The sequence below is a fragment of the Rhea americana genome, unplaced genomic scaffold, assembly GCF_003343005.1.
Source record: "Rhea americana isolate MKP2758 unplaced genomic scaffold, rheAme1 scaffold_86, whole genome shotgun sequence".
NCBI lineage: Eukaryota > Metazoa > Chordata > Aves > Rheiformes > Rheidae > Rhea > Rhea americana.
This window is the reverse complement of record NW_028187044.1, coordinates 238083-265564: the sequence shown is the minus strand read 5'-3', so window position 1 is coordinate 265564 and position 27482 is coordinate 238083.

The following is a 27482-nucleotide window of genomic DNA, read 5'->3' as shown; positions in this document are numbered from 1 at the left end:
GGTTGGACTAGATGATCTCCAGAGGTCCCTTCCATCCTTACTGATTCTATGATTCTATGAACAATGGCCCTTTTCCTAATTTTGGTAGACTTCGAATCTAGACAATAACAAGGATCAAGAAGAATTTTTTTCAGGAATGAGACCTGTAAAAAGTGGCAAACTTATAACGATGAATACTGGATATAAAAGCAAAATTAGCCTTTTGAAAGGCTTTGCTACGTGTATGTGCTCTTTAGTGAAAGAATATAATGTAACTCTACAAGAGAGATCACATTAGAGTGCACCTTCACTCCACGTATAAGCTTACAGGTGTTCTATGGTGGATTTTAGGTAATCGGTGTAATAAAGATCATTGATTGAACCAGATGTGTTGYGGACACTTTTGGAAGTTAAACACCACTTCTTTTCTATGCTTAAGGATTGAGGAACACAGATAGTAAGACTTTCTCCCTTTGTTTTTATAATTAAAAGTATAATACTGAATTACATTTGGTTTACTTTATCTTATAACTGAAGTTATAAATTTCTATTATATTTTATTTACTTTAAAAAATTAATTTACTTTTAAATTATCATGCAAAATATAAAATAAACGTATCATTAATTTATATAGAGTATCAAGAGTTTTCCTGTTGTTGGTATCCCCTGAGTAGCAAGAGCAGCATTGCTGAAGTGTTTAAATATAAAATGGGCAGATGTATTTGCCCATTTACCACAGATGATCATAATAATACATTAGGGCTAGAATTAATATCTTTTGTATGTCAGYGCATAAGCTGATTTTTGACTGCAGATTTGCCCCATGGGATGAAAAATGATTCTAACTTCAATGAAAAAAATCCCARTGATTTCAAAGAGGTCAGGATTTACTATTCCTGGAATCAATCGATGATGTTGACAGCACAGGGTTGCTGATGAGGTATCACTCAATTTCTTCAACTGCACAGGAAAAGAGAAAACATCATCCCAGGGTGGTCAGTCTAGCTCAAAACTTGAATGTGTAATACATTYGAATGTATACAAATCAAAGCTTCTAGTGACAGAAAAATGTTTTGGTAAATGAGGTTTCACTTATAACCATTTAAAGGAAGACTCCTTGTGAAATTCATTCAGGACTCAACAGTGGTAAATCCAATTTAAAAATGGTTAGCATTTTCACATTATCGACTAGCCAGAAACTATCAGAAGTAACTAGCAGCCATTATAAATTAAGTGCAAACTAAAGATCTAACCATTCAGAATTAGAAATCAATAGGATTGCAGAGTGATTTGCAAGCCATTCTTGTCATACACCATTCAAGGGAGCAGGAGCAGTAATACATATGCCTAAACTTTAACGCAACATCTAAGTAAGTGGAAGTGCTTTACTTAACTCCAGCACAAACCCAAATGTATTGAATATCTTGTCACTTACTGTAGAGACACTGAAGAGATTATGCTCAGAGCTGAAAGAAAAAATAAAATCTCTACTCTAAATGGTTGTACCTCTATGCTGACCATATGAACAAGATAAAACGGGCGTAAAGACAAAAACCTGCGAAAATGCCAATGAAAAAAATGTATCAGAACTTCATGGTTTAGGCTCATTTTTTCACTATGAATCATGCTTTTGTTGCCACAGATTTATGGAAGAATGCTTCATGGAAGAATCCATGGAATTCTTCCCCTTGCCTCCAAGCCCAATATGCCCAAATCTCTATGGTCATCACTAAAAAACAACAGCTATTTTCCTATTAATGACTATGATGGAGTGTCATAAGGAGAAGAATGCTGTTGAACAGTAGTTCAAGAAGAAATTTAAAAAATTCAGACTTCCAAATGTTATGAGAGATATGGGGCAAGAGATGATCACGTAGACAGGGGAGAAACCATCACCCATAACCATAGCTTTCCTGTCATTAATGTTTATGTCAGGTATGAAAAGGTTTACCAACATGCTGATGGACCGGTAAAATGGGCAACTAACCAATTTCTTCCTCCTTGAAGCAGCTATGGGAGATGACAACCACAAACACATAYTTCAGTGAGGATTATTTTAAAATACAGAACATTACTTCGACAAGTAGAGAATTACAACAAAAAGATTTACTATTTGGTGGAATAATTGGTGAATGCATTATCCTGTCAACATTTAACTATTATAATCAACTTAAATAATCAAAGCTGCCCTACAGTTTTATTGCTTTACATTACTTTGAAAACAATTTATTCTATTATACTCAATTATGCATTAATGTATATGAACCTAATAAGAATAAACTCAAAGATACATAAAACAGAAACATAACACATTTTAACCTTAGCGTATCTATTYTTCAGGGCATACATTCACATACATGTTGTACTTGAAACCAGTTTGCCTTAAAATTTCCACAACACTGAAAAATATGCTATATGTGCTACCTATGTTCAGAAAGACACAGTGATAATGACTTTGCTGATGAGAATATGCTTCCTTCCAGCAATCCTTGGTCGCTATAGGAATTGGCTCATCATGACTGGCTAACTCATTTCTTCGCAGACGTCATTTTAACACTTTATTGAGACATATCTAACTGTATACGCTTCATTAATCTGTTTCCTCCATTTGGGAATAAACTGTTGATTTTTTGATTAGCTGCTATGGCCTGCTTGACCCATAGGCTGAAAAATTGCAGCAGAAGAGTAAGTATTTTCAGGCATTTAAACAATTGTTTCTAATTCACTTGCTTCCTGACTCAAGAGAAGACTCAAGAATTAACACTGGAACCAACCTCTGTACAGGAATCAAGAATTTGGTTTGTACGTACACAATGCTTGGCTACAGGAAAATTTAGCATGATGTAGTTGTATCAGATAATCCTTTAGAGTTCAAACCAACAGCAGTAGTGCAAGGTCTTCTGAACCGTCACAGAACTGAGTACAGATCTGTCTGCTGATTGTCGCATTTCGCTACTCAATTAAAGTCATACTAATCCAGAGACAGGTTGGTACAAACTTTTACAGGACTTTCTAAATGCAGTTAAGATTTTTAATGTTGGAAGACAGTACTGCTGTGCAACTCTGCACTTAGCATACAAACGGTATTCCAAAAGAAGCATTTTCCTGCTATACAGCATATGCTTACTTGCCAGGAACAGATAAATGCCAGCTGAAAAAACCACCAAATTCTACCGCTCTTAATCCACCACCAAAGACAGTCCATGAACACCAAAGAAATTAGAGGAGGACACAGTGCTAGACTGCAGAAGAAATGTATGGAACACCTGTTTGATTTTATTGTTCTCAAGCCAACTTTAAGAATTACACATATTTTTAATTACATTCTATTTAGGTGTTCAGGTGTTACACTATTTTTAACAAGTTCCACTTTTAGTTTGTAGTGGATTCTGTCTTGCTTCTCGATTAATGAGGCCATATACCAGCTTCAAAAGACAGCAAAATAAAGTTTAGTTACGTATTTGATTGCAGAAAAGTAAGGAAAGCAGCATTAGCATGCTGGAGACATGAGGGCACTACCTACAAAATAATTTTGAAGCCAGTCAAGCTAATGACATGTGTATTATATTATTGATAAGGACAGAGAACAAGAGTCTGTGTTAGTTTCAAGGCTGTCTAGAGGAGCAGATGTCTAGCCATATATTTCAAGTGTGTGTGGCATAAGCTAGCTGAGTAACAATGTATAGCTCAGCAAATGCAACCACGTAACTTCACATGTCCATAATGACAAAGCATACAAATAAAGAAAACAAAGGTTTGACTAGATATTACCAAACGTTTGACTCATTTATTGCTTTGTGTCAGGATATCAAAGTGGGAGAGGAAAAATACACATCTAAAAATATTGCTGATGATTTAATTGCTGAAACTTGCCACTACATCACTGTTCAGTTGTAATAATGATAAGAGCACGGAGCATCTCTTGAAGAATTAATGACCACACGAGGTTAACAGCCCAAGGCTAAGCCTTAAGCCTTCAACTTTCTCAGACAGTCATTAATCCCCAGGAATTGTCCTGTGCCTCCATCATTACTTCTAATTTTAAAAGTGAATTTTCTCCTTTTAATTTTCTTTTCACAAAATGAAAGTACTCAATTAGACTTTGTCATTAAATCACATCTGCATTGATTACTTAGAAAAAAATAATGACAGCAAAATTAAATGTGCCTATTTAATCACTGAATCCTGAATAAATATTTGTTATGAACTTTTCATTCCAATTAAGACCGCATAATAAAATGACATTAGGCAAAGAAGGGTATTCAATTAAAAGCTGTAATGCGTTCTGCTGTCGATTCCCTTTCCTATCTTCTTTACTTCATGCTGAACAACATATTACATTTGTGAGAAACGTCACAGTTTTTATTCAGCTCCACCGGGTATTTAATATCTAACAGGAGCTAAAGAAATGCACTTACATTTCAACGAACTGATAGTCACTGCAATCCAGATTTAAGTGATAGTGGTGACAGACACTCTTAAAGAAAGTGATCATGAAATTACTTTCTTTTTTGAAGGTAAAACAAACAAAATCTCTGTACAAGATTTTGGACAGTGATCCAACTTCTCTGATTCCAGAAGCCTGCAATCATCACAAAAAAGTGACATTTTTGTTGATGACACTATTCTGTTTTAATCCTATGTGAGAAGTATGTGCCACCCCTCCTGTGTGCCGCAAGAGAGTTACGGTGCTATGACTATTTCAGTGTATGGTTCAGTCCATTAGCAGCCATAGGGAAGACTTTACGCCTAAGAGCAACACATGTTGACACATCAAGTTCTGAATTAAAGTGAAACAGGAAAGACCGAAACAGTGATTTTATAATGAACCTAATTGGGAAGGTCCAAAGCTAGTTTACACTGATCTTCGTCAACTTAGTTCTCCCACCTGTAAGAAAATACCTACTTTGCTGACGCACTAACGTATTAATAATGGGCTAAACTTCTTCCAAGTTTTGAATAATCATAGCATACCCATTTGCTCCCAACTACCTTGTTTGTGTAAAAGTCTGCACTTGCGCTAACACATGCAGACTGGACAACCCAGGCTTCTATACACAGAATTAGAGAATCAAGTCTGAAAATCAGTGAGCCTTGCTTCACTGAGACCCACAAGCAAAGTACTTTAGGTCAATGACTGTTACAATTCATGAATTAGCAATCTAAATTTGTTAGCGAGAACTAAGAACTTATCTGTTAGCTGTTTGCTTATTRCAATTGTGTGAAAGAAGAGAGGAATTCTAAAGAAAAAAGCTACACAACCGTAAGCCTTTTTSCTTAAAATGTCAGCCCTAGACTTTGAAGTAGCAAACCTTCTAAGAAAATACAGCAGCTATAATATTATGGGAGAAACAAAGAGAGGGGGAGTGAGAGCAAACGAGTAAACGAGACAGCATGCACACACAAAAGAGCAAGTGTGCAAGAGAGATGCAAGAATGCTTTTGACCTGATAAGAAGTGTTTATAAAAGATCCACATATCAAACACACCCAATGAAACCAATAGCAACAGTACTCTGAAAAAATCACAATCCAACAAGTAATTATCTACAGTCAATAGAAYGAATGTTAATATTTACAGAGCTGAAAACTAACTAATTAATGAAAACTAACTGRTCAATGAAAAAAGAACAAAACTCTGATGTACCCACACATTTATGTTCACACTTTTTAGGTATATATGCCAGGCTCAGGAAAAAAAATATGAATTTCATGCAAATAATTTTATGGAAATAATTATTTTTTATACTCTCCATAATGAAATTAGTCTGGCATTTCACCTATTGATAAGGTCATCTAAAAAGTGATCCAGATGACCTAAAAAACTGATAATTTAGAATTTGACCAAGTGAACAAAATACTGTAAGGCAAACTAGGCTATATGCGCCCAAGATACATCAGCTACTCTAACTCTTACTGTAAGTTATCCTACAAGAAGGCCTTATGTCTTAATGATTTGGGGAAAATCTACCTTACAGTACTGTATTTGCTTCAGCACAAAAGACTCTACATGTGCACCTACCATTGAGGAGATGGAAGTTCATATCCAGCTGCTTTTGTTCACATGTTGATAGAACTAACCAACAAATATATATATATATATATACATATATATATATACATATATTTTTTTTTCCCCTCCTTCTCCCCAGCCAAATAATCTTTTGGTAAATAAATTTTAATTCTTGTGTCCAGACCTGGAGACATTATTTCATTCCTCTCTTTTCATAAGGTAAAATATATTGCATTAGTAACCCTAATTAAGGTATTAAGCAAAACCCACTGTAGTAAACAAAAAAATACTAGACTCCAAAATTATCTGTTGACTGTATTGCTTCTAAAGCAAGCAATACTCCCTGTATAGGAAGCCTTCCAGACAATCCACTTATTAATAATGCTCAAAGTTTTAAGAACAATTTTAGCACTAAACTCAACTCCCTGCCTCACTTTCCACATTTTTCTGCTCCAAATGGTCATCATTGGATGAGAAATCCCAAGGTGAAAAGTATCTGCAATAGGGAAACACATAATTTACTTGCAAGCTCCAGGGAAAGCACTTCCATTTGCCTAAATTGCTCTCAGGCTTCCTGCCAGAGTTGTCATGTTCCCCCATTTCAGCAGCCTCAAAGTTAGCAAACGCATCACCAAGCACCACACAAACACATCTTATCCACCACATTTGCTTTAAGTGCCACCCCCAAATAACATGCGACTTGAAAGAGGTTTTGGTAGTGCCCGAGCACAGTGYTTTGGTATTGTGCAACGTATCCAGTAGCAATGTGCAGGCTGGAGAGCCCTGATTCACCATTTGGTGCTGCTCTCACCCTTGATACTGGGTGTCTTGATTACTTCTCATTCCTGTAGGGACAGACTGCAGAATGGAGCTGTATCTGAGATAGGTTCCAGCCCTTATTTAGGCACAATACTTTCATGGTGCATGCTGCATTGCATGCAGGAACTCACAGACTTCAAAGACAGAACCAGAGGAACTGATGCAGTCCATGTATTAACTGTGCATTGTATTTCACACAGTAATCTTCAACTGAACCTAATGGTGTAATTGTGTTTGCTCTAATCACCCTGCAGTTATATACTTATGTCTTATTTGGAACATAAATTTTCTGGATTCAGCTCCTATCAATTGCTCACTGCATGTCTTCTCTTTTATAATACAGCTTGAAATAGCATAGGTATTAAAAGCCTAGTTTCATTTCCCCTATCCAACTATCCCCCATCCTAACTTTCTCCCAAGTCTCCTTCAGCCCCCATCACAATGCTCTCATTTTCCTCCAAGCCTTATCTCCTCAGATACTGAGCTAAGCAAGCACACAGCTTTGTGTATTGGCCCTGAAGTGAAGAAGAAAAAAATTGGTGAATTCATTAAAGTTCCCTAACCTTTATAAAGAAAATGATCTATCAGCCCTTCGAAGCTTTTGCCTCAAAATTTCATATATTCAGTGGGTTTCCATTCAAAATTCAAAACATAATTTATAGTTTGGTTGATTACCTGTGCTTAACTCCTTTTGTTCCTTTACTGAATATGCTTGCTTACTTTCAATAGTGTTTGCTGTTTCAGCTCACGAAGAATGAATTCAAGTTTATGTACTTTAACTTGAATTATATACTTGCCTGTAAACTCATGAGTCAGTATTACTGGAATATACAAATATTTATAGAAATTTGTCAGAATACTTAGTTGAACAAATTAATTGAAAAAAGCAATAAATATTTTAAAACTTTATTTCTATCTCATTTCATTTTTTAAATCTAGGAAGCAGATGGAGCTGCATAAAACCAACAAAATTTGATTCTAAAATATACCTAAAAGTTTTCAGGTTTTCTGAATGTTGTATTGCTCCTTCAAAATCTTTTTCCTAAACAAGGATCTCAGAATTATTTAAACTGCAACCTTCTGAAAGAAATTATATACATGCTACAGACTGTTAATAAATTAACCATGAAAAGTACTACAGCCAATGATGGTGCATTGGATGGTGTTAGTGAAATAACAGGAACGATACCTGCAGATAGCTGGCTACATATTTTCCTTCTTGTGCTGCCAGATGGTGTTGAGCAGAGTACACTGCTACACAAAGTAGCTGAAATTTTATCAGGTAAGTGTGACTTTACCCAGAGCATTTTTATCTATCCAGATGTCTTAGAGGAACAATATAGGCCTATCTGATCTGATCACATTTTAAAAGACTGAATAATCAGCATGTTCTTTGAGTTGTCTTCTATACACATTACAGAGATAGAAATGTTTTTCTATAAGAAATCTCCAAAAGATCAAAGCAACAAAATCTACTGGAAAAAAAAACAAAAAAACAAAAAAATACCTTTACATGGCCTGCCATAATTTAAAATATAGCAAAGGTCATCATAAAGACCATATATATTCAATAAGAATAATAAAAGATAGCATCTCCTGTTATTCCTTAGGTAGAAATGACAGAATTATGATAAAGCATCCATATTAAGGGCATAATTCAATGGASCTCACATGACAAAACGCTAAACAAGACTTGATTTTTGTCCATTTTAAAATAAAAAAAAAATGGCTACCCTAATTGAAATTACAAGAGTCATTTTTAGGTACAGTAGGAGGAATGAAATGAACCAAGACTAAACACAAATCCAAAGCTCGTAATCTTGCTCTTTAGAGAGAACGGGGGAAACTTTCATGGCCACATATGGTCTCATTTGAAAGAGCACTTCCCACACTAAGCTTCCCACTAGTACTTTATGAAACATGGGTTCGAAACTGATTCAAAAGAAGGATGACCTAGTGAGTCACCAGGATCATTTAAGGAAACATAAGAAATGCCTTAAAGACCTCTTGTCCTACTCTTTGATCTGTTCCTACTAATAAGAGCACAGCCTAAGACTGCATACATTCGTCTGAATACTTTAATATATCTTTTAATATTTTCTGTATGGAAAGCACACTTTCTACATTTATTGTGAAAGCAGATGAGTATCTTTATTCTTCAGTACTTTGCAAGGAAATCTGTAGTAATAATTTGGAGGCATATCTCAGCCTTCTTCTGAAACACCAAAATTCTTCACTCTATAATTCATTAAAAATGCTATATCCTATTTACATGTTATTAATATAGGTAATGTTTACTCCAAATACAGTGTTTTGCCTCAGTATTAAAACCCAGTTTGCTAACCTGTGCATGGCTGCATCTTTACTACAGAACCAAGGTTAACTGAACGCCTTGCAATTCAAGACGATTAGCCATTTGTGAAGGACCCATATTTTTTAAACTTCATCATTAACCTGTTATTCTTTAAATAGATGAGGACTTATGCATGTTTAAAATGAATTTTACACATTAAACAACTGAAGAAGAATTTTCATTTCTTTAAGAAATTAATTCAGTGCTAATGAAGGGTAAAGAATGACAATCATTCATTAATTCAACCTTTTCTATCTTGACACTATCAGTCRAACTACTACTTCTCACAAGAATATGTCAAGGGAACAGATCATTTTATAATAACTCAGTGAAATGTATAATCATAGTAGTATTTACAAAATACATTAGCTAGAAATTTATTGAAACACCTTGTAGTTATTAGAAATAATTTATTAATGAGCCTTCCTAATACCTTAGGAGCCTTACCCACAARCACTTTAAAACAATTACAACTCCTAAAAATGACATTCAGATTCTCCTTTTCAAAAGGAAGTACACTATCTTCTAGTAGTCCTAAGTTGCTAAGTATACGTTAAGTATATATGCCAAACAAGTCCCTTATGCAAAAATTTACAAAAGGAAAAAAAGAAAAAAAGCTCCCAGTCATGTGCTAATCAGAAGCCTGATCAATAGAAAAGAAGTAGTGGTGGGCCAATAGCCCTGTTGGAGATATCTTACGCCTTCAGATGTACCTCCAGACTATCTTTGCTTTTATTATTATTTTTACTATTATTATTATTTCATTCAATGTCTTGTTTTCACTAGTAGCATGTAAAAAGTCCTTAGAGAGAACAAATTAAACATGTAAAATATTCAGCTGCATTTCCTGGGACATATTGGTTTCCTGAATGTTTGTGTGTCAAAAGACAGAATCAAGACTAGATTTTCGTGTTTTACTGAACTCTGCCATATCATGCTGGAAGGCAGCTTTATTTCATGTCCACTAAGTCCTCAGGAGAAGTCACAGTACTGTCTGCAATACTATTATTAGTTCACATAACTCACTGTACCCAACCACAAGAAGGAAAATGTCATTACAAACCAATACAAACTCTGTTCATATTGAAAAAAATCCTGAATGTAAACTAAGGAATCAAATAAAAGTCACGTACATAACTCTCTTGCTGAATGGTATACCAATTTTGCAGATGATGTTTTATCATTCTGCATATGAATCCAAAATTCCAAACACACACTTTGAAATACTCAAATTACGTATCAGGATCAAAGTTACAAAGCTAAAGCACAAACCTGTGAAAAAAGCAAAGGAGATCTATATGGAAGAGATCATGCTTAAAGTGTTTGTCCTTTTTGGTCCAAGCTTCCTAACCTGAATGAATAAAAACTGAGTACAACTTTATTTAGACTTTTGCTCATTTTTGTCACTGAATCAAWCAGTTCCCCAAACAGGTAAACATTTACTTTTATCAAGACAGCAATATAAGTTTTAGATCTAGAAGTAGAATATATGACTACAATTCAGGACGTACAGGTGTCTAATAGAACAATTTTTATATTTTATACTCAAATCTAAGAATGTACATCAAAACCAGACTATATATGATCTATTTGTAGATTAATGTGGAGCAACACTCCACAAACAAGTATTTGTACAAAGGGAAGTACCTGTATACAAAAAACAGCCTATGGCTCTCTGTACGTATTCTTGACACGTAATTATTATTATAAAAAGAAATGCAATTAACAATCTTCCTCATATTTCTACAATTTTACAAGCATTTTGCATCTGTAGTAATGGTCATTTACCTAAATGCTACTTTGTCAAAGAACACATCAGAAATCTATTATTTTCGAAGAGACTCTATACACTGGTTTTACAATATTAAGAAGTTTTTGGATTTTTGCTTTTGTGGGTTTTTTTTCCTATCAACTACTGTTTTGCCTTCAAGTAATAAACATAAATGCAAACATCCATTCAAAAATAGCACAGCAAGCATCAGCATATGCTGTTCATCAGTATATCCTAGACTATTGTTTATAACCACTAGAAATAAAGTCTTGTCACGTTCTCTAAATAAAATACCAATATTTTGCTCTTATCTAATAGTAACTTTTCATCAAATTTGGATAGGCCAGAAAGGCACAGATATCTACAGCAACATACAGGAATGAATTCCAGTCCATAATAACCACTGGAACACTCACTTTGCAAATATTGTTCCCCAAAAAAAGACAATTGAAAAGAAGGTCAGACTTTATGATAGAGACAAAAGTTTATTGAAAACTTTTATCAGACCTACAAATGCATTCTGATTTATGTAAAAAAGAAATACAGCAGTTGTGGAGTTTATTCTGAATGGACATAATGTTTGTGGTATACAGCTAAGAATAAATAGCCACTCAGAGGAACTGCCTAATATAAATATTAGGTATTACACCCTTTGGTCAGAATGACCTTCTTAACCCACTCACTATAGGACTAGAAAAGAAATATAAGGGAAACTATAATGGAAGAARAGAGAGAGATTTTTCTAAGTTAATTCTGAATGTTGTTAATGTTTTAATTTTGCTAAACTATGTTAATAATGTTACGATTATCTGTTATAATGCTTATGCATTAGCTCACAACAATATAAGACCTACTACTTACATAAGACAGGACAAAATAATTGATTGTTATTTACTGCCAAAGGGTTCGTTTGAATCCTCAGACACGTCCTGGATCTCTATGCCTCCTTTAGTGGCTTAATGAATGTTGGGGGATGGGGGAGGGGTTGCTTTTCTTTTTTTAAGGAAAAATTAACCTTATTAATCTCAATACTTTAAGCTCAGCAATTGTTCAGATGCTCCATTCCTAGTATTTAAGTAAAGAAAAAACAATTCCAGTTCTCTTTCTGCTAGTGTGTACATAAACAACATTTATCACAATAAGCACTAACTTGCCCACATATTCAGCTGACTATCTCAGCCCATCTTCTGCTTTAGAATCTTAGTGAAAAATCCTTTCATGCTCTGATTTCATTGAAATAAGATTTATCCTTTTCTTAGTTTTCTTTAATCAGGTTTTTCTAACCTATTTACATGTTTTGCTTGCTTTTTCTCTGTTATGTTTTTGTAAATTTTTTGCTAAGACCTATTTGTACCAGTCTGGCATGATAAGAGAGGAGAATGAAAACTAAACATATGAATGCAACAACAGATGAATAAAACAGTAAAAACTGTTAGTTTTACCTGATACACATTTGATTGAACTGTACCAGTTTCATGCTGACCTACAGTGCTGACTGGGGACCTGAGCTTGCCCTGAGCTCTGGACCAATGGGACCCTGGTGACTTTGCGCAGCTTTAAGCGAAGCTAATGGAAATCGCCGAGTACTCAACACTTGGTGGGGGTTTAGGTTGGCACCCTAAATATGCATTTAAGACCCTAACTCCGTTTCATCATTTTTTTAATCTCTGACATAGTGTGTCATCACAAAGTACTATGTATACAGCTAATTCTTATCTTTCTCCCTTTCTTTCACAGCAACATCTTTTCATCTTTTTGTCATAAGAGCTCCAGGTAGGAATATTAATATATAGAACTGCTTCACTGAGCACTGTGTGAGAGCTTGCTACAACAGCACTTTAACCCATTATTTAGTAATCTCAGCTCTCATAATAGTTGTGCAGTTATTAAGTGCATCACCTCCACTGGTTGTACTCACAATGTTTGTAGGTCTGTCTACTTCTTTAAAACTTCAACTTAAGTTGACAAAAAGTTTAGTGTAATGAGACAGCCATCTCTGTTCAGTCTTCTAATACACTGTCTTGCAAATAAAATATTATTTGCAAGCAATTATCACAAACACTGGTTTTCCTTGATCCTCTCCACAGTCCTGAAGACCTCAATGATACTAGCTTTTGAAACACACATCAATTTATAACAAGCTGCAGAATCACTCTTTAATATCATGTGGTGTTGTGTAGCACACCCTTCAGCTGGCACATCACAGGAAGCAGGTATGCAGGTCCTTTCTTTACCCATTCAGACTGGGCCTGCTGAGGGCTTTGTACACTTCCTAATGTATTTTTTTAACATTATCATCTTAACAGCTCCTTCTACATTTATTGCATTTTGAGCAATAAAATCATGAATTAGAGAACATAATCCAAAAATACTTACACAAGTTTCAGAATATAAAGTCATATTATAAAAATCATTATCTTATGCAGTGATACAGACAAAGGAAGGAACATTGTGATTGGTATTTCATTAAGGGGTATTCCAAAGGAGCTCCTGAGAACAGCACCTTAAATAGTGTTTCTGCTGCCAAATGCCATCAGGCAGATGATACAAAAGTACTTTCCTGTCCAGTAATAAAGTGTTTCCTAAATCAGCTTGTTGCATGTCACAATAGATCAACAAATTACACAATCAGTTGGCAAAAAGCATATATCACCTGATATATGTGTGCGTCTGATGTGCAGGCATGAAGTCAATTGTAAAACTAATTTTAAATAGTTCTTTAACTATTACTATACGATGCTAAAAAAAAATGAAGTAAAGTTACGGTAGTAAAGCTGTGTTACAACAATGACCTAGATAACACAGAAGACATTGCCTGTAAAGGGAAGTCGGTATGACAACAGTCATCCAGAATTCTAGCATGGGTGATACATTAGCAGACACAAATTATTATTATCATCTTGCAGAGGTAAAAAAAATTGACCTTGGAACCAGTGAAAATTATTCCATTCATCTCTATCTTAGCATTGCCCAAAGCACATGTAATTCTAATATGAAAATAAACTAGTCTCAGAAGTACAAAACATAAAGAGATCTACAGCATGGCTGACTAAATTTTCACACCTTAATAAAGTGAGGTGATGCTGGAACATTTTAGCAGGGTACTAACTCCAGATATCTGGAATTACTTAACATCTGTTACAACAGCAGACCTTCTGGTCTGTACAGCCAGAAGATGACGACAAGTCAACTAAAATCAAGATGGACGGTGACCTCAGCTGATAAATCCCAAGAGATCACTGATCACTCTTAGTAGGATACTCTCTACTGTGTGCTAACGTTAAGCTAGGTTCAAAAAAAATGCCCACTGGAAAATAGAGAGCCCATGCCTTCTTAGTAACCTCCCTTTAGAGCCACTATTAGATATTCATTGGCACTGATGTGAATGCAGGGACCATGGAAGGGTCCTTCTGGAAGCTGGGCTCAACACTGCTGATATAGGAAAAATTCAGGTCTACCCTCACTGAAAATGGTTCTCACCAGTGGATGTAGCCCTTGCTCTGCCTGATTACACCCACAGCTTCCAGAGCTGATGATGACTATCACATAAGGCAAGCAAAGTGAGGCTATTTAGACCAGAAATCAGCACTGGCAAATTTGACTCAAACCAGGTATCAGCTAACAAAGTCTTGACAGGGGAGGTTATAATCCTTTATGGAAAACAGCTAATGATTTTGAGTCAGCGACATTTTAGTCTTACTTCATACTTCCTCTCTCAATGACAGGTGTACAAGCAACATTATGATTTGTTTGTGAAGAACTGAGGGGGTAATGTGTTTTCTACTGATGAAAAGTCTTCCCACATTCTTTCTAAACTAACAGCTAGTTATCCTTGCCTGTGATGACTTTGCCACAGCTTCTATTACCATACCCATTAACTATGAATTTCCAAAGATGATGCTCAATGTTCAAATTGTTGCAGTCAATTTCCTAAGTATACAAACACTGAAATTCAGTGCAGCCAGTTTGAAAATGTCTAACTTGATAAAAAAAACTTTCAGATCTATTTTTTCCCTTTAGGTTTAAGTTCTTAAGTTTAACAGTTTTAAGTTCTTATTTCTGTCACTGTTACGGTGTGTTTTTATTTAAGGACAACATATTATATTTCTGTATTTCACACAGCTAGATGTGAGGTGAAAATTATGGCAAAATTAGGTTAGAAAAGCCATAATGTTAYGCACTAAAAGTGTTTATCAGAACATCAGCATCTGTGAGCATGAAAAATCATATATGATTAATTTATTTTTAGGAGTTATCCTCCTGTAAAACTGCAGTTTGCCTGCTTCAGAGTATTAAGGCCTCAGGGAGGTAAAATGCAATAGTCATTCTTTACAATCCAGGTAGGTATAACAAGATTGTTAAGGGAACTTTCTCAACATCCTCTCAACAGCTGCGTGGGCAACTGGTCAACTAGTAAGCCATATTCCCTTTTTTTGCAATTCATGCCCCAGTCATCACTACTCTACCAACGTATACAGTTAACACCTGATATGCTTTGCCTTTTGGAGGCACAAGAACAGATCATACAGTCATAGGCCTGACCTTGTAAACCTCAATATCCAGACATGCATTATATAATGTCACTGAAGTAAAGTGAGATCAAAATTGTTTTTTTTTTCTTTTAGAAACCAATGAGACCAATTGGGGGAAAAGGGAATAAAATATAATGTTTTAAAATACCTGTTCTATATTTTGGGTTGATTGCCTACTGCTGCAGAAACATTGAAATGGAAGTTACAATATCAAAATTTTTTTAAAAAAGCTACAGCAGACCAAATTCTCCTGTCAACGGAGCGCAATTTGGTCTGAAATTTTAAGTTAAGGAAGACTGCAGAATATGAAGAGGAAAGAATATGTCAGGTTTGTTTTCTGAGCTGACACCCTTATTGGCTTATCCTTGTTATTTTCAGAAGAATTTCTTTGCCCCTTTCCCTGTGTGGATTCTGAYACTCTCAAGAGGAAAGCTCAAAAACAGATAAGGTGTTAAAAGATAAAGGTTCTATGTAAATACAATAGAAGAGTCAAATTTAATGATGAAATCTAAGTGTTACACAAAACAAAYGGGAAATTAAATTAGATAGTTAACCTAATGATAAAAATAATATTGCAGCTATGCAAATGCCCTCTGCTGCATGATGCAGCTATAACCATTTACAGAACATTTTAAACTGCCACTCTGTAGCTCTTAAAGACGGTAGTTGGATAGAGACAGGTCAGGGCTTGCCTACGTCACATTTGCACTGTCTGCCATACGCTGCTGCAGTGAAATTGCAATGCGATATCAGCTTCACCTTACAGTGAGCAAGAGGCTTTTGCTGTATCTGCTAGTGCCACCTACAGCGGACTGATCGCCAGCTATTGTGTTTCTGATTCTCCCTTGCTTTAGTACAACAGCAGTGATTTGAACAAGCAAGCAAGAATGGTGACTTGAAACAAATCAAGAATGTATTTAAAAATACCAAAAAAAAAAAAACTTTTAATACAGACAAATTGGTTTGGCAGACGAAAACAATGCTATTAAGAAGCAGGCAGGCAAGTAAACAGGGGAAAACAGAGGGAGAAAGATCATCAAATAGTCAAACAGAGATTAGCCTAATAAGCAAAATACAAGTCAGATTATCTGACTTCTGCTAAGAGATATGCAAATGAAGAATACAGCTTGGAGAGACAGTGACAGTTGATGGTTGACAGTTGATATCCATTGAGATAGATACGTTGAAAATATTTTTGTGACTTTGAACTGAGACTTGTTTTCTCATCATATTTTCTTTATTCCATTTCCAATATAATACCACCATATTTCTTGCTATTCTGTGTTAGCCATTTCTGCATGTTTTGATAGAAGACAAATATAATCACAAAAACATAAAAAGGAAATTCAACTGCAAGAGTATCAAACAGATGTATATATGTTTGGCAATGAAGATGACTTCAAGGAATCTGGAGAAAACTTGTGTCTTCCCCAGAGACTTTTTTTGATACAGTTTCTGAGTACATCTAAACAACTCACTAGAGAGCAGTGCAGAGAGCCTTAAACTAGAATGTCCAAATCAAGTACACAGCAAAATTCCAATTCCCATGTCCAATACAGAATATCTGTATCACGGTGTATCACTCAGCAGAACTAATGAGCTAACCCATGCCAATGCTAGAGGGCTCAATCAGTGACAAATTAAGGCTCTTTGAACTGCTTTCAGAAGTATGATGCAGTATTGTCTGCATCATTACCTTAGGTCTGTTCATGTCTCTCTCTTCCCACTTGCAAAGCAAGATTACATTTCCTTTTATTCTCTTTGCTTATCTTTTCTAGTTAGGTTGTTTAGACTCTGGGGCACAAAACTTACGTTTTCAGAAGGATATACCATCTAATACCTACCTAGCAGGGTCTTCACCTCATCTGGGCTCTGCTGGGGCTTTCAAAATACAGCTTTAAAAAAAAAAGAGTCAACAGAAAGAAGCATTTAAAATAATATTTTAGCAAGGAAAGATTTTAAAGGCAGAGGGCTACAGCTCCTGTCATTTAGGTCAGCTAGCAAGATGCCCTCCTTAAAATTACTATTTTCATCTATACATCAAATCAATATTAGATACTAAAAGCTGCTCTTTGTGGCATCACAGAYGATCATGCAGAGTTTGGAAAGACAAGGATTAAGGGTAAATTTCAGCTAGGTAGCATAATCCSAACACTGACTACTCACAGCCTTTGTTCTCATCCTGCACTATTGATGCTATCCTTCCAAGAACTAATTCACCTTTTACTTCAGAAGCCGAAGAGTGAAGAAAATAGTAGTTGGTACACGTGAACAGCTCCTCGAGTTGTTTATAATTATCACTTCTCTTAAGCATCTGTTGCCCTTCTAAAAGTGAAATACCATTCTGTTCTGAGGTCCTGAATTTAGGACAAAATTTTTTTCATAGACATGATGTTATTACTGAATTAAGCTAATTAGCACGAGAGATGAGAGTTTCTACAACAAAAAGCAATTTCTACTGAGTCCTAACAAATTTGACAGACAGGAGGTCTCTACTATTAAGTACAGCATTAAAACAATGTTCACTGAAAATTAAAGAGAATGAACACCCACAAATGTCAGGAAACTCAAAGATAAGGCTAGGATCCTCAACACCCATGAGCATCATTTTCATACTGTGCAGTTTTTGTGGCAGTTATGATAATCGAGTTACATCATTTCTCTCTAAAAGTACTATTGATATTTCCAGTAAACACTGTGCATTGGTGAAAAAAGAGGATGACATGAAATAATGTGGGAGTCCCCACCTTGCTTAATGAAAAATCTCCGATGAAATATATAAACCAGATACTGCTTATATACAAGTGAGAGCTGAACACACTGCCTGTTTTACTGCTTACAAACTGAAAGGCCAAACTGAAAAATACCTCATCATATTACTTGCAAAACAGAAGGAAGACAAGCTCCCAAAGAGCATGTAATTTTAAATAAATAGAGAAAGCATGTGACATTGAAAAAACTATCATCCTCATTTCAAGAAAGTGCCAAAAGATTAAAATAAAAACAGAAAAAGTACCATCAAAAGCTACAGAAAATATATGACAGTTCCCAAGCATGGAGAAGCCAGACAGAGACATTACTCATGCTGTTGAGCAGGACAGGGTACAGTACACGTTGGCAGCTGTGTATATTAAACAATTTGAGACACTGACAAGGAATATTCTGCCCCTGCAACCAGAGTGCTAGGATCTACTTCTTGAAGTAAAGACCTATTAGTTTAGTGGATAACAAGCGATGATACATACCAGTATTTATGGGCTTATAGCCAGAAAGAATTCCATACATCCAAATAAGAAGAAAGACTATTTTTCCAGCCTCTGAAATCTTTTCTGTGAAGTCTACTAGGCTTTTCATGAAAGTCAACGGGCAATCCAAAATCCTCCGTCCTTCCTAAATCAATTCACTCATACTGAAATCAGAAGACGATTCACCAAATGAAGACCTCAAAATTGAGTGCTCTGTCACATAATCTGTCTTATAATTTCTCATACTAACCTCTCTTAAAATCCTGGAAATTCCACAGGCAGTTCATCACCAGCTATCCTTAAATTACCAGTTTTAACCACTAAACAACGTTTGTTTCCACCATTAGGAGTCCAGAACAAGACTTCACATTTCATGAGACAGAAGAATCTAACCTGGTAAAGGAACCAAACTATTGCCATCATTTTATAGCATTATCTCTTGGTTTTAAATGCTATCAATTGTTCTAATAATTGATTCTTAAAGTGACAGAGTGTGCCTGAAGGGCAGATTTACTAGGTGTTCTCTACTGTCATTTCCTACTCCGGTGCACTGCTCTCATGGTAAGTTTTCTTAGAAGTGCCTTCGAAAAAACAAAGTGGAACCCTGCAGTTTCAGAAGATCCTTCAACGTGATATTAAATTAATAATTTCCCTCTTAAGTTTTAATTGTTTTGCCTGCCTACCTTTAACAAATTGTATAAGAAGAGAAGGTGAAACATAGTGCTTCTAGAAAAAGCTTTTCTGGTGCATCACTGAATAAAAAGAGAAAAAAAACTAGGAGATATATACTAATAGCTGAAAGAAACAGATTTTGAACACTCTTTCCAGCAAAACAGAAAAACGCTACACATCAGAGTAGTGAACAACATCCAGTATATCAAAGCTATACAGTATGTCAATCAATATACATTTGGAAGGAGGGTTTCTGCGAGGCACTGAAGCTCTATATAGCAAAGTATGACCCATGAAAAATCACAAGAATGGATTTTTTTTATTATTTCTTTACTTTGAGAATGGAATAGAATGTGATCACAACAACAACCGATAAGAGTAACACATAGGAACTTCACTGAAAAACTCCAAACCTATTCTAACAGGTCAAGCTGGCCAAACGATTAAGTAGAGTGGATGATAATCACAGTAGCACGTTTCCAGTTAAACACTGGAAACATGATGTCAGTAAGAGCATACGCACTATCCAGCAAAAAAGTATGATCTAAAAAGGAAGAGCTTGACAAATATTTTATAAAAATGTAATGAATATAACTCCAAAATATGGAAATGAAACCAATCCAATAGCCTAACTGTTCTTCAGCACAGAGCAGCATCCAGGGAAAGACCCTCAAAATAACATTTTTTTTACGTGTTGTGAGAAATGAACGGAATACAGATCTCTCTCAAATGGGCTTTGTAGTCCACATATTAGAGCCTGGGGGAATTCTGGGGCAGTTTACAGATGCTGTAGGCATACCTTCATTTTCAGGTCCCAGTATCTTGACTACTCTAGTCCCGAAACACAATGGCATAAATTGCTTTGTGTCACCTAGTCTTCTGCATATTACAAAAAGAATCTAGAATAATGTGGCTCTGTAGTTTGTTCGGTAGTATGAAATATTTTTTCCTAATATGCTTAGCCCAGGATGCTGTTAGGATAATGACTAAAAGCCAAGGCTCTTGTAGTGTGCAAAAAATAGCTATTAGGCTTACATACTGAAGTTTCAAATCTAATGGATAAAAGATTCACTTATACAATGTGATACATACAATGTACAGAGTGAAAAATGTGATGATTGGTCACATATCACATTTATTGCACCTGAGGATTGGCTAGAAATGACAGTAAGTATTTCCACTTAGTTTGTAACCTCCTAACTGAAGGGAAAGATAAAAAAAATAGGAGAAGCAGGTAAAAATAACAACTAGGGAGGAAAACCGGTATATAAGAAGAGTCCTACAGAAACTATGAATTTATAACTCTGGAAAAGCAAAGATATCTTAAAGTAGGAGTTCTTCCATTCCTTAAGTCCTTGCTATGCCCTTACTGCTGTGTAAAAGAACTTTTAGTCTTCTGCTAATTGAGCTGTACCTTCTAAACGCACTCTACAGCTTTTCCATGTAGCAATATTAAAAATAAAAGCCCCAGATCTTCAAACATTTCACATACATACTTTCATTTTACTATGTATATGTGTGTATATATTTTAATATACCTAAATCACAGCAATGAACGTTTTAACCTTAATTGTATCCAGTCAACAAAAGGTTGTTTTATTCTTTATTAATCTGCATGATGCAAAGCGAAGGTAACAATCATATGAGGGAGCTTATAATCATCTAATTTGCTATGCATAGAAGATCATGCAGCTCAGATGCAAGTTTGTAATTTGCCTGTGAAGTCAAAGCAACAGTAAATCTACAATAAGCTAGGTTTGAAAGGACTGTGTGTTGAATTTACTTATCCAGGACATAATTTCTACTGGCCAATAATATCTATGTGATATACGCAGGAATACTTACGCTACTTCATTTACTATTTTTCAACATGAAAAAACTATACATAAGTTCAGATTAGAGCAACTGTCCCTCAACAGGTAAGCTGCTGTTTTGACACATACAGTATAAACAGACACGAGGTACGTTAGCTTTTATACTAAATAGATGTAATTTTTACATCTGCATATCTAATTCTTACATCTCTGTAATTTTTACATGGTATATAATTATTTTGTCAATAGAATCAACACTTTTTTCAGAATGGATTCAACAGCGAGTATAGAGAAATTGTAATTCCTAATGGCTGTGCTCAGTTATCTTTCCAGCCTGTTTCTTACTGACTGGTACTGCTATGAACAAAGTAGAGTGACTCAGAAATAGCAGACTTCATCTGAATTTACTTATCATAATGATTTGACTAACCACTAATTAATGAAGAATTTTTAATTCTGTCAGTTTTTATGCCTCATCTTTTAGATTCAAACTGACTAAAACTAACTTCACGTTTTTATAGTTGCTCTCTGTTTTTTTCTGTTTGGTTGTTTGGTGGGTTTTTGGTTTTTGGTTTATTTCTTGGTATTCTAATATGGTCATCTTCCTTTCTATTCTTCCATTAAGCTATTATTTCACACAACTGTATTATTTTTAGTTTCCTAATTATTTCTAGTCTATTTAAAGATTGCATTTGCATCTTTTACTTTGCTATCTACTAAGTTAACTTTTTCTTATTATCTGAAGCCTTCACACCAACTTTTAACAATTTGTTTTATGATATTATAAAAATAATTATGTTTGACTACATTGTTCCTCCAAACTATTGCCTTTTATTCTTCTTTATGTGTGTGTGTATGTATGATAGACACACACACTGTGTGTATGCATGCATACATATATGTTGTATAGTTGTCCATAAATACATGGATTTGCTCAAGTAAAAGAACTGCACAGCTACCTTAGAATGTCAGCTGTACAGACTACAGCTAACTGGTATCACCAATCTGGGAGGATGTATATAGCACTGATTCTGCAGCACAGCGTAAAAGGGATGACTTACCTCTTGAAAAGTTCATTGACTTTCTATCTCTGACTACACCAATTTCAAAACTCCCTTCCTGATGTACAAAGCTCTCTGTATAAGCCTATTTCACCACACTAATCCTTTTGCTTTCAGTTCCAACTAAGCTTTCTGCAAGTTCCCCACATTACTGCTTAGCCTTTCCTAAACTTTTTATTTTCTTTGGATTTTTTGCCTAAGCTTTTGCCCACAGTTGGAACACCTTTATCGGTCTCATCCCCCATGAATTCTTTTCCTATCTTAGGCCATTAGTGCCAGGCTGCTTCTTCTCTTTCATGCGTCTTATATTATCCTAACACACTCTTTGCACTTCCCAAACAGTTGTTTCAAGCTTCAATGTTTGTCTTGACTAATAGGGATCCCCAGTCTCTTGAGGCAGAGGACATGCTTTATCCATCTAAAAAGTCATGTAAGTTTATAGCTTATGTAGATGTTTGTTAATAGTAATACCCATAATATACACATCTGTTAAGACAGTCAAACACTTTTGACTGTACACTTCTGCCCATGCAAAATAGAAACTAGCTGATGAAAGATTAAGTATTTCAGGAGTAAGAGAAACAAATTTTAGCAGTTATAGAAAAAAAAGGCAAGTTAGAATAGTGCAAAAATGTGGAGAGGTAAAACTTTTACAGAAACAATTCTGAAAAATTCAAAGAACAAAAGACTTCTGCACTTAGTTTGATGTATTTGCATTAGTCATAATACTAATACAGGGTTTAAAACTTTAAATAGCTCAAATTACAACTATGCTACAGACTTTAGAAATCCAGCTTCAACTCATCCAATAAGAGAGAAGTTGGTTGCAGGTGGGTAAAACAGCATACAAAAATCAGTTTCATAGAAAAAGTCCTGTAGAAAGTCTCTTCTCATAAGAGCCACCAGGCATCTGTGAATGGGTGACAAGTGGATGTCCCAAATTCACTAGAGGTTTCATCTGTAGTCCTAAAATCTGACTGTTGCTCCAGACTGTGAAGTCTGGAGGAACAGTTTTTCACACGAGATTTATTTCTATATGCTAGATTGCACATACCTTTTACATCTTTGTGCATCCTGCAATCCTGCAAATATTTCAATAAAGACGCTGTAATAATGAGCAAGGACTTTTTCCTTCTCCTTATAATGCACTGATGCTACATGGACTTCCCACTGAGGCAGGTAAATATGTAACTATTTGCCATTCCTCTGAAAGTATATTATATCTTAAATGAAATACTTGATTTAATGTGCATATTCTCATATATTCATTTTTCGTCTTCCTCAGTAAGACAAATTGCTACACAGGACTGGCCAATGTCCACCCCCCCCCCTTTTTTCTTTAATAAGGAAAGCACTTAGCAGTTCTAAAATAACCTTATCTTGGAAAAAAAATGAAATAAATATAGAAAAAGTGGTGTTCCCTGACCAAAACTTGTCAAATATGTTTCTTTCTCAAAAAGTCTGTTTTCTCCAGCAAAGAAAGTTCACCTTTAAAACTAAACCGAGAGTTAATAGCCATGAACCAGGAATAATGTTATTACATTTAAAGTATAGTTGCCTGTCTTCCAAATCTGGTATTACTTAATTTAAAATATCAGAAAATGCTGCCTCTCAATACTGGATTGCAGTAAAGCCACAAACAACTACGCTTTCTTGTAATAAACTCACAAGTACTAAGTGCAAAAGTATGTGCTGCAGATTTCTGTGTGTAACAGAATTCTTCTAATCTCCAAAGCAGGCCTTCTTCTTACATGGATAGTAGGAAGAAAAGGAAAGGAAAGGAATGACGAAGTAGTATTTTAGTGGCAAAGGATGCAAGAAGGAACTGGAAGAGAGGGTGAAAGACAAAGCAGTAATTTGCTCCTTTTGTTAAAAATAACAATGGGAACTCTTCCCTGGAACTTTTTACTTTTATTTGTTATTTTGGCAATGTTTGAACACTATGCACAGCTGTCTGCAAGCCAGCACTGATTCATCTGCAGTATGTCCTCTGCCAGCTGCATTTGTTAGGGTAGAGCTTCTGGAGAATAGAACAACATAGGAATCATAGAATGCTAGGGTTGGAAGGGACCTCTGGAGATCATCTAGTCCAACCCTTAGCATAGCCCATATGGGGATTGAACCCACGATCTTGGCATTAGCAGCGCCATGCTCTAACCAACTGAGCTAAACCTGCTATTCTTCTTTTCATGATCTCTTCACTTAGATAAAATTGCTACAATTGCCCACATAGTATTTGTTAAATTAGGCACACATTTCTATAAGCACTATTTTTTTTCCAGTGAAGTTCCATATACATCCCTTACTGCTGGTTACAGTGTCTCCTGAGAGTGATGAAGCTAGCAGTAATAGAGAAGAATAGGGAGGAAAGTGGCACAAGATGAAAAAATAAAGATTAATAATCTTTAATCTCACACTGAGACCTTAACTCACACAAATAAGGACTCTGGGATTTGATCTCTGTTGCAGGGAAGGAAAACCATCAAAGCACTTAAGCATTATCTTTAGCACTAGTATTAAAATAGAGCCACAGAAGTGGAGCTGGCAACTCTGTCAAATCATCATTATGTACCTGAAGCTGGTCATTTGTTGGGTTTATAGCATGATGCTGTCATGTTACTTTTGTTCATTTATACTTCATACATTTACAAACTCTGGGAAGTTTGAGAAATAGAGAAATCTCTAATATGCAAAGCAACCTTCCATTTACCAAAGAAGGGGAATAGTTGCTGGGGTAGAAGCTTGGGAAAAGGCAGGAAAGGACAACACCTTGTTAGTGTTATACTGCTCAATAGGGCTCAGAGGGCTTAAGGCAATTTAGTGCAGAGAGTGCACTCCATGTCAGTTTCCTGAAAAACACTATAAGAAGCAAATATACCATTTAATCCATTCCTAATAATAAATAAGCATGAAATTATTTAATGGTGGGTACAGTATCCTGTTATTTTAGTACCCTGCAGCTGTCTGACTGTCTGACAAGCGCTTTGTCTCAGATTCCATGGCTAAGAGACACTAAGTGGTTATTATTGCTTCGGTCTTTCTATTGCTATATAATTTACATAATTGTCATAATATTTAAACTCTCTATTATCTGGTTTCAGTGTACTTATCCTGGTCACACTTTTTGTGTTGTTTCTGAAAACACAAACATGGATTTTTTTTCTTCTGTGTAGCTGCTGTAAAAATTTTAATTGCAGCTGAAAATGATGAAACATTAATTTACAAGCAGCTGATACACAGTATCTTAACCTGTATGTTTTAAAACCATTTCTCTAGAAAGAAAGATCAAGCTATTGTTGTTTACTCCCTCTGGCTTTAGTTTTGTTCATGGGCTTCAGCATTGCAGGAAAACAGTTTTCTCACATTATCTTCTAGAGGCCTCTCATTCTTCACTGCAGATTTTCTACAGTGCAGTTGATTCAAATCAACTTTTACCCTGAAAAATCTGTTTCCAGTATTCAACACTTCAGTGATCAAGCACTTAGAAATACTGTCTTTAGACATTATGGCACCAATAAAGAGAATAGTAACAATTGTTCAGAGCCTCATGCCGCAGTACAACGCTGAGTAACAACTATTAAGATGACTATATTTTTACTTACAGTACCTAGCTACTAAGTCAGAATACACCATTTTTTTATTCTCAAATACCTTATAAACTACTTTTCTTAACATCCTAGATGAGTAATTAAGATGGATAAAAAATATGAAGAAAATATTTCTGAAATAAATCTAAAATTTGTGTTTTATTTTATGAGCAGAATATAAAGATATGAAATCAAGTAGTCTCTGATTTCGGTGCTTATTTATTCCCCAATCACTATGTCAAGACTGAACCCTAAGGAACCTGAAGATGACATTTAACTGAGTAGTTTGTTCAAAAGTAATTCAGTAAGCAATGTGTATTTCCAGGAAACAGTTATTTCAATCCCTTTCAAAAAATGTTTTKGGGAAAAAATATGATTGTAAATTTTGATGTCATATGATTCCTGAASTGTTACAGTAATGTCTTCAAAAGGTTGCTAACATATTAGGTCACTTAGGCAGTTATCTCTCAGGCTGAACAGAGAGTAAAACCTGGTACTGGACAGCAATGGCGATTTATTTTTACATATTATAAAGTGCCTGTAAAATAGCTATAATGTCCAGCCTGCCAATCGAAATGGACCATGGTGTCACATGGCTTTCTGGAATCTTATTCTTTATACTGTCCTAATAGTGAATTCTCACCAAAATGAGTAGTCTAATTTAAAATCAATTAGATTTAGTTTTTAATTTAGAATCAGTTAACTAAGAACAGAAATGAAGTACTTTCAGCCTCCTTCCAACTCAGTGTTTCATAAATGCCACATATAACATGTGCAGACAGTTCATCAATTCACTATTGCCCCTACTGTAGACAACTCACAAGAGCAACATGCTTGAGGCCCTCTGTCCTCACAGCATTTACGAGGCGTACTGGAAACTAGCACATCAGCTGGGCTGAGTCCAGCAGCAACTGCCCTATTGGCAACTGGCTCCTGCAGACCAAGCTGCCATTTTAGGCTAGTAGGAAGCTGAATTTGGTTAGGAGTCTGGCTGAGGTAAGAGAGGGACTGGTTATGGAGGCAGCCTTGCCTGCAGTGACCATGAGATGGTGGAGTTCAGGATCCTGCATGGGGGAAGCAAGGCAATAAGCAGGATTTCAACCCTGGACTTCAGGAGAGYGGACTTCGGGCTCTTCAGAGACCTATTTGGARGAATCTCATGGGTTAAGGCCCTAGAGGGAAGGGGGGTCCAGGAGAGCTGGCTAGTATTCAAACATCACTTCCTCCAAGCTCAAGAGCGGTAAGAAGTCAAACAAAGCAGGCGGGAGACCTGCATGGATGAGCAAGGAGCTCCTGGCAAAACTCAAACACAAGAAGGAAGTACACAGAATGTGGAAGGGGACTGACCACTTGGGAGGATTATAGGAACATTGTCAGAGTGTGCAGGGATGCGACAAGGACGGCTAAGGCCCAGTTGGAATTAAGTCTGGAAAGGCATGTCAAGGACAACAAGAAGGGCTTCTTCAAATACATCAGTAGCAAAAGAGAGACTAGGGAAAATGTGGGCCCACTGCTGAATGGGGTGGGGGCCCTGGTGACAAGGGATACAGAGGAGGCAGAGTTACTGAATGCCTTCTTTGCTTCAGTCTTCACTGCTAAGGGCATCCCCCAGGAATTCCACACCCTGGAGAGGAGAGA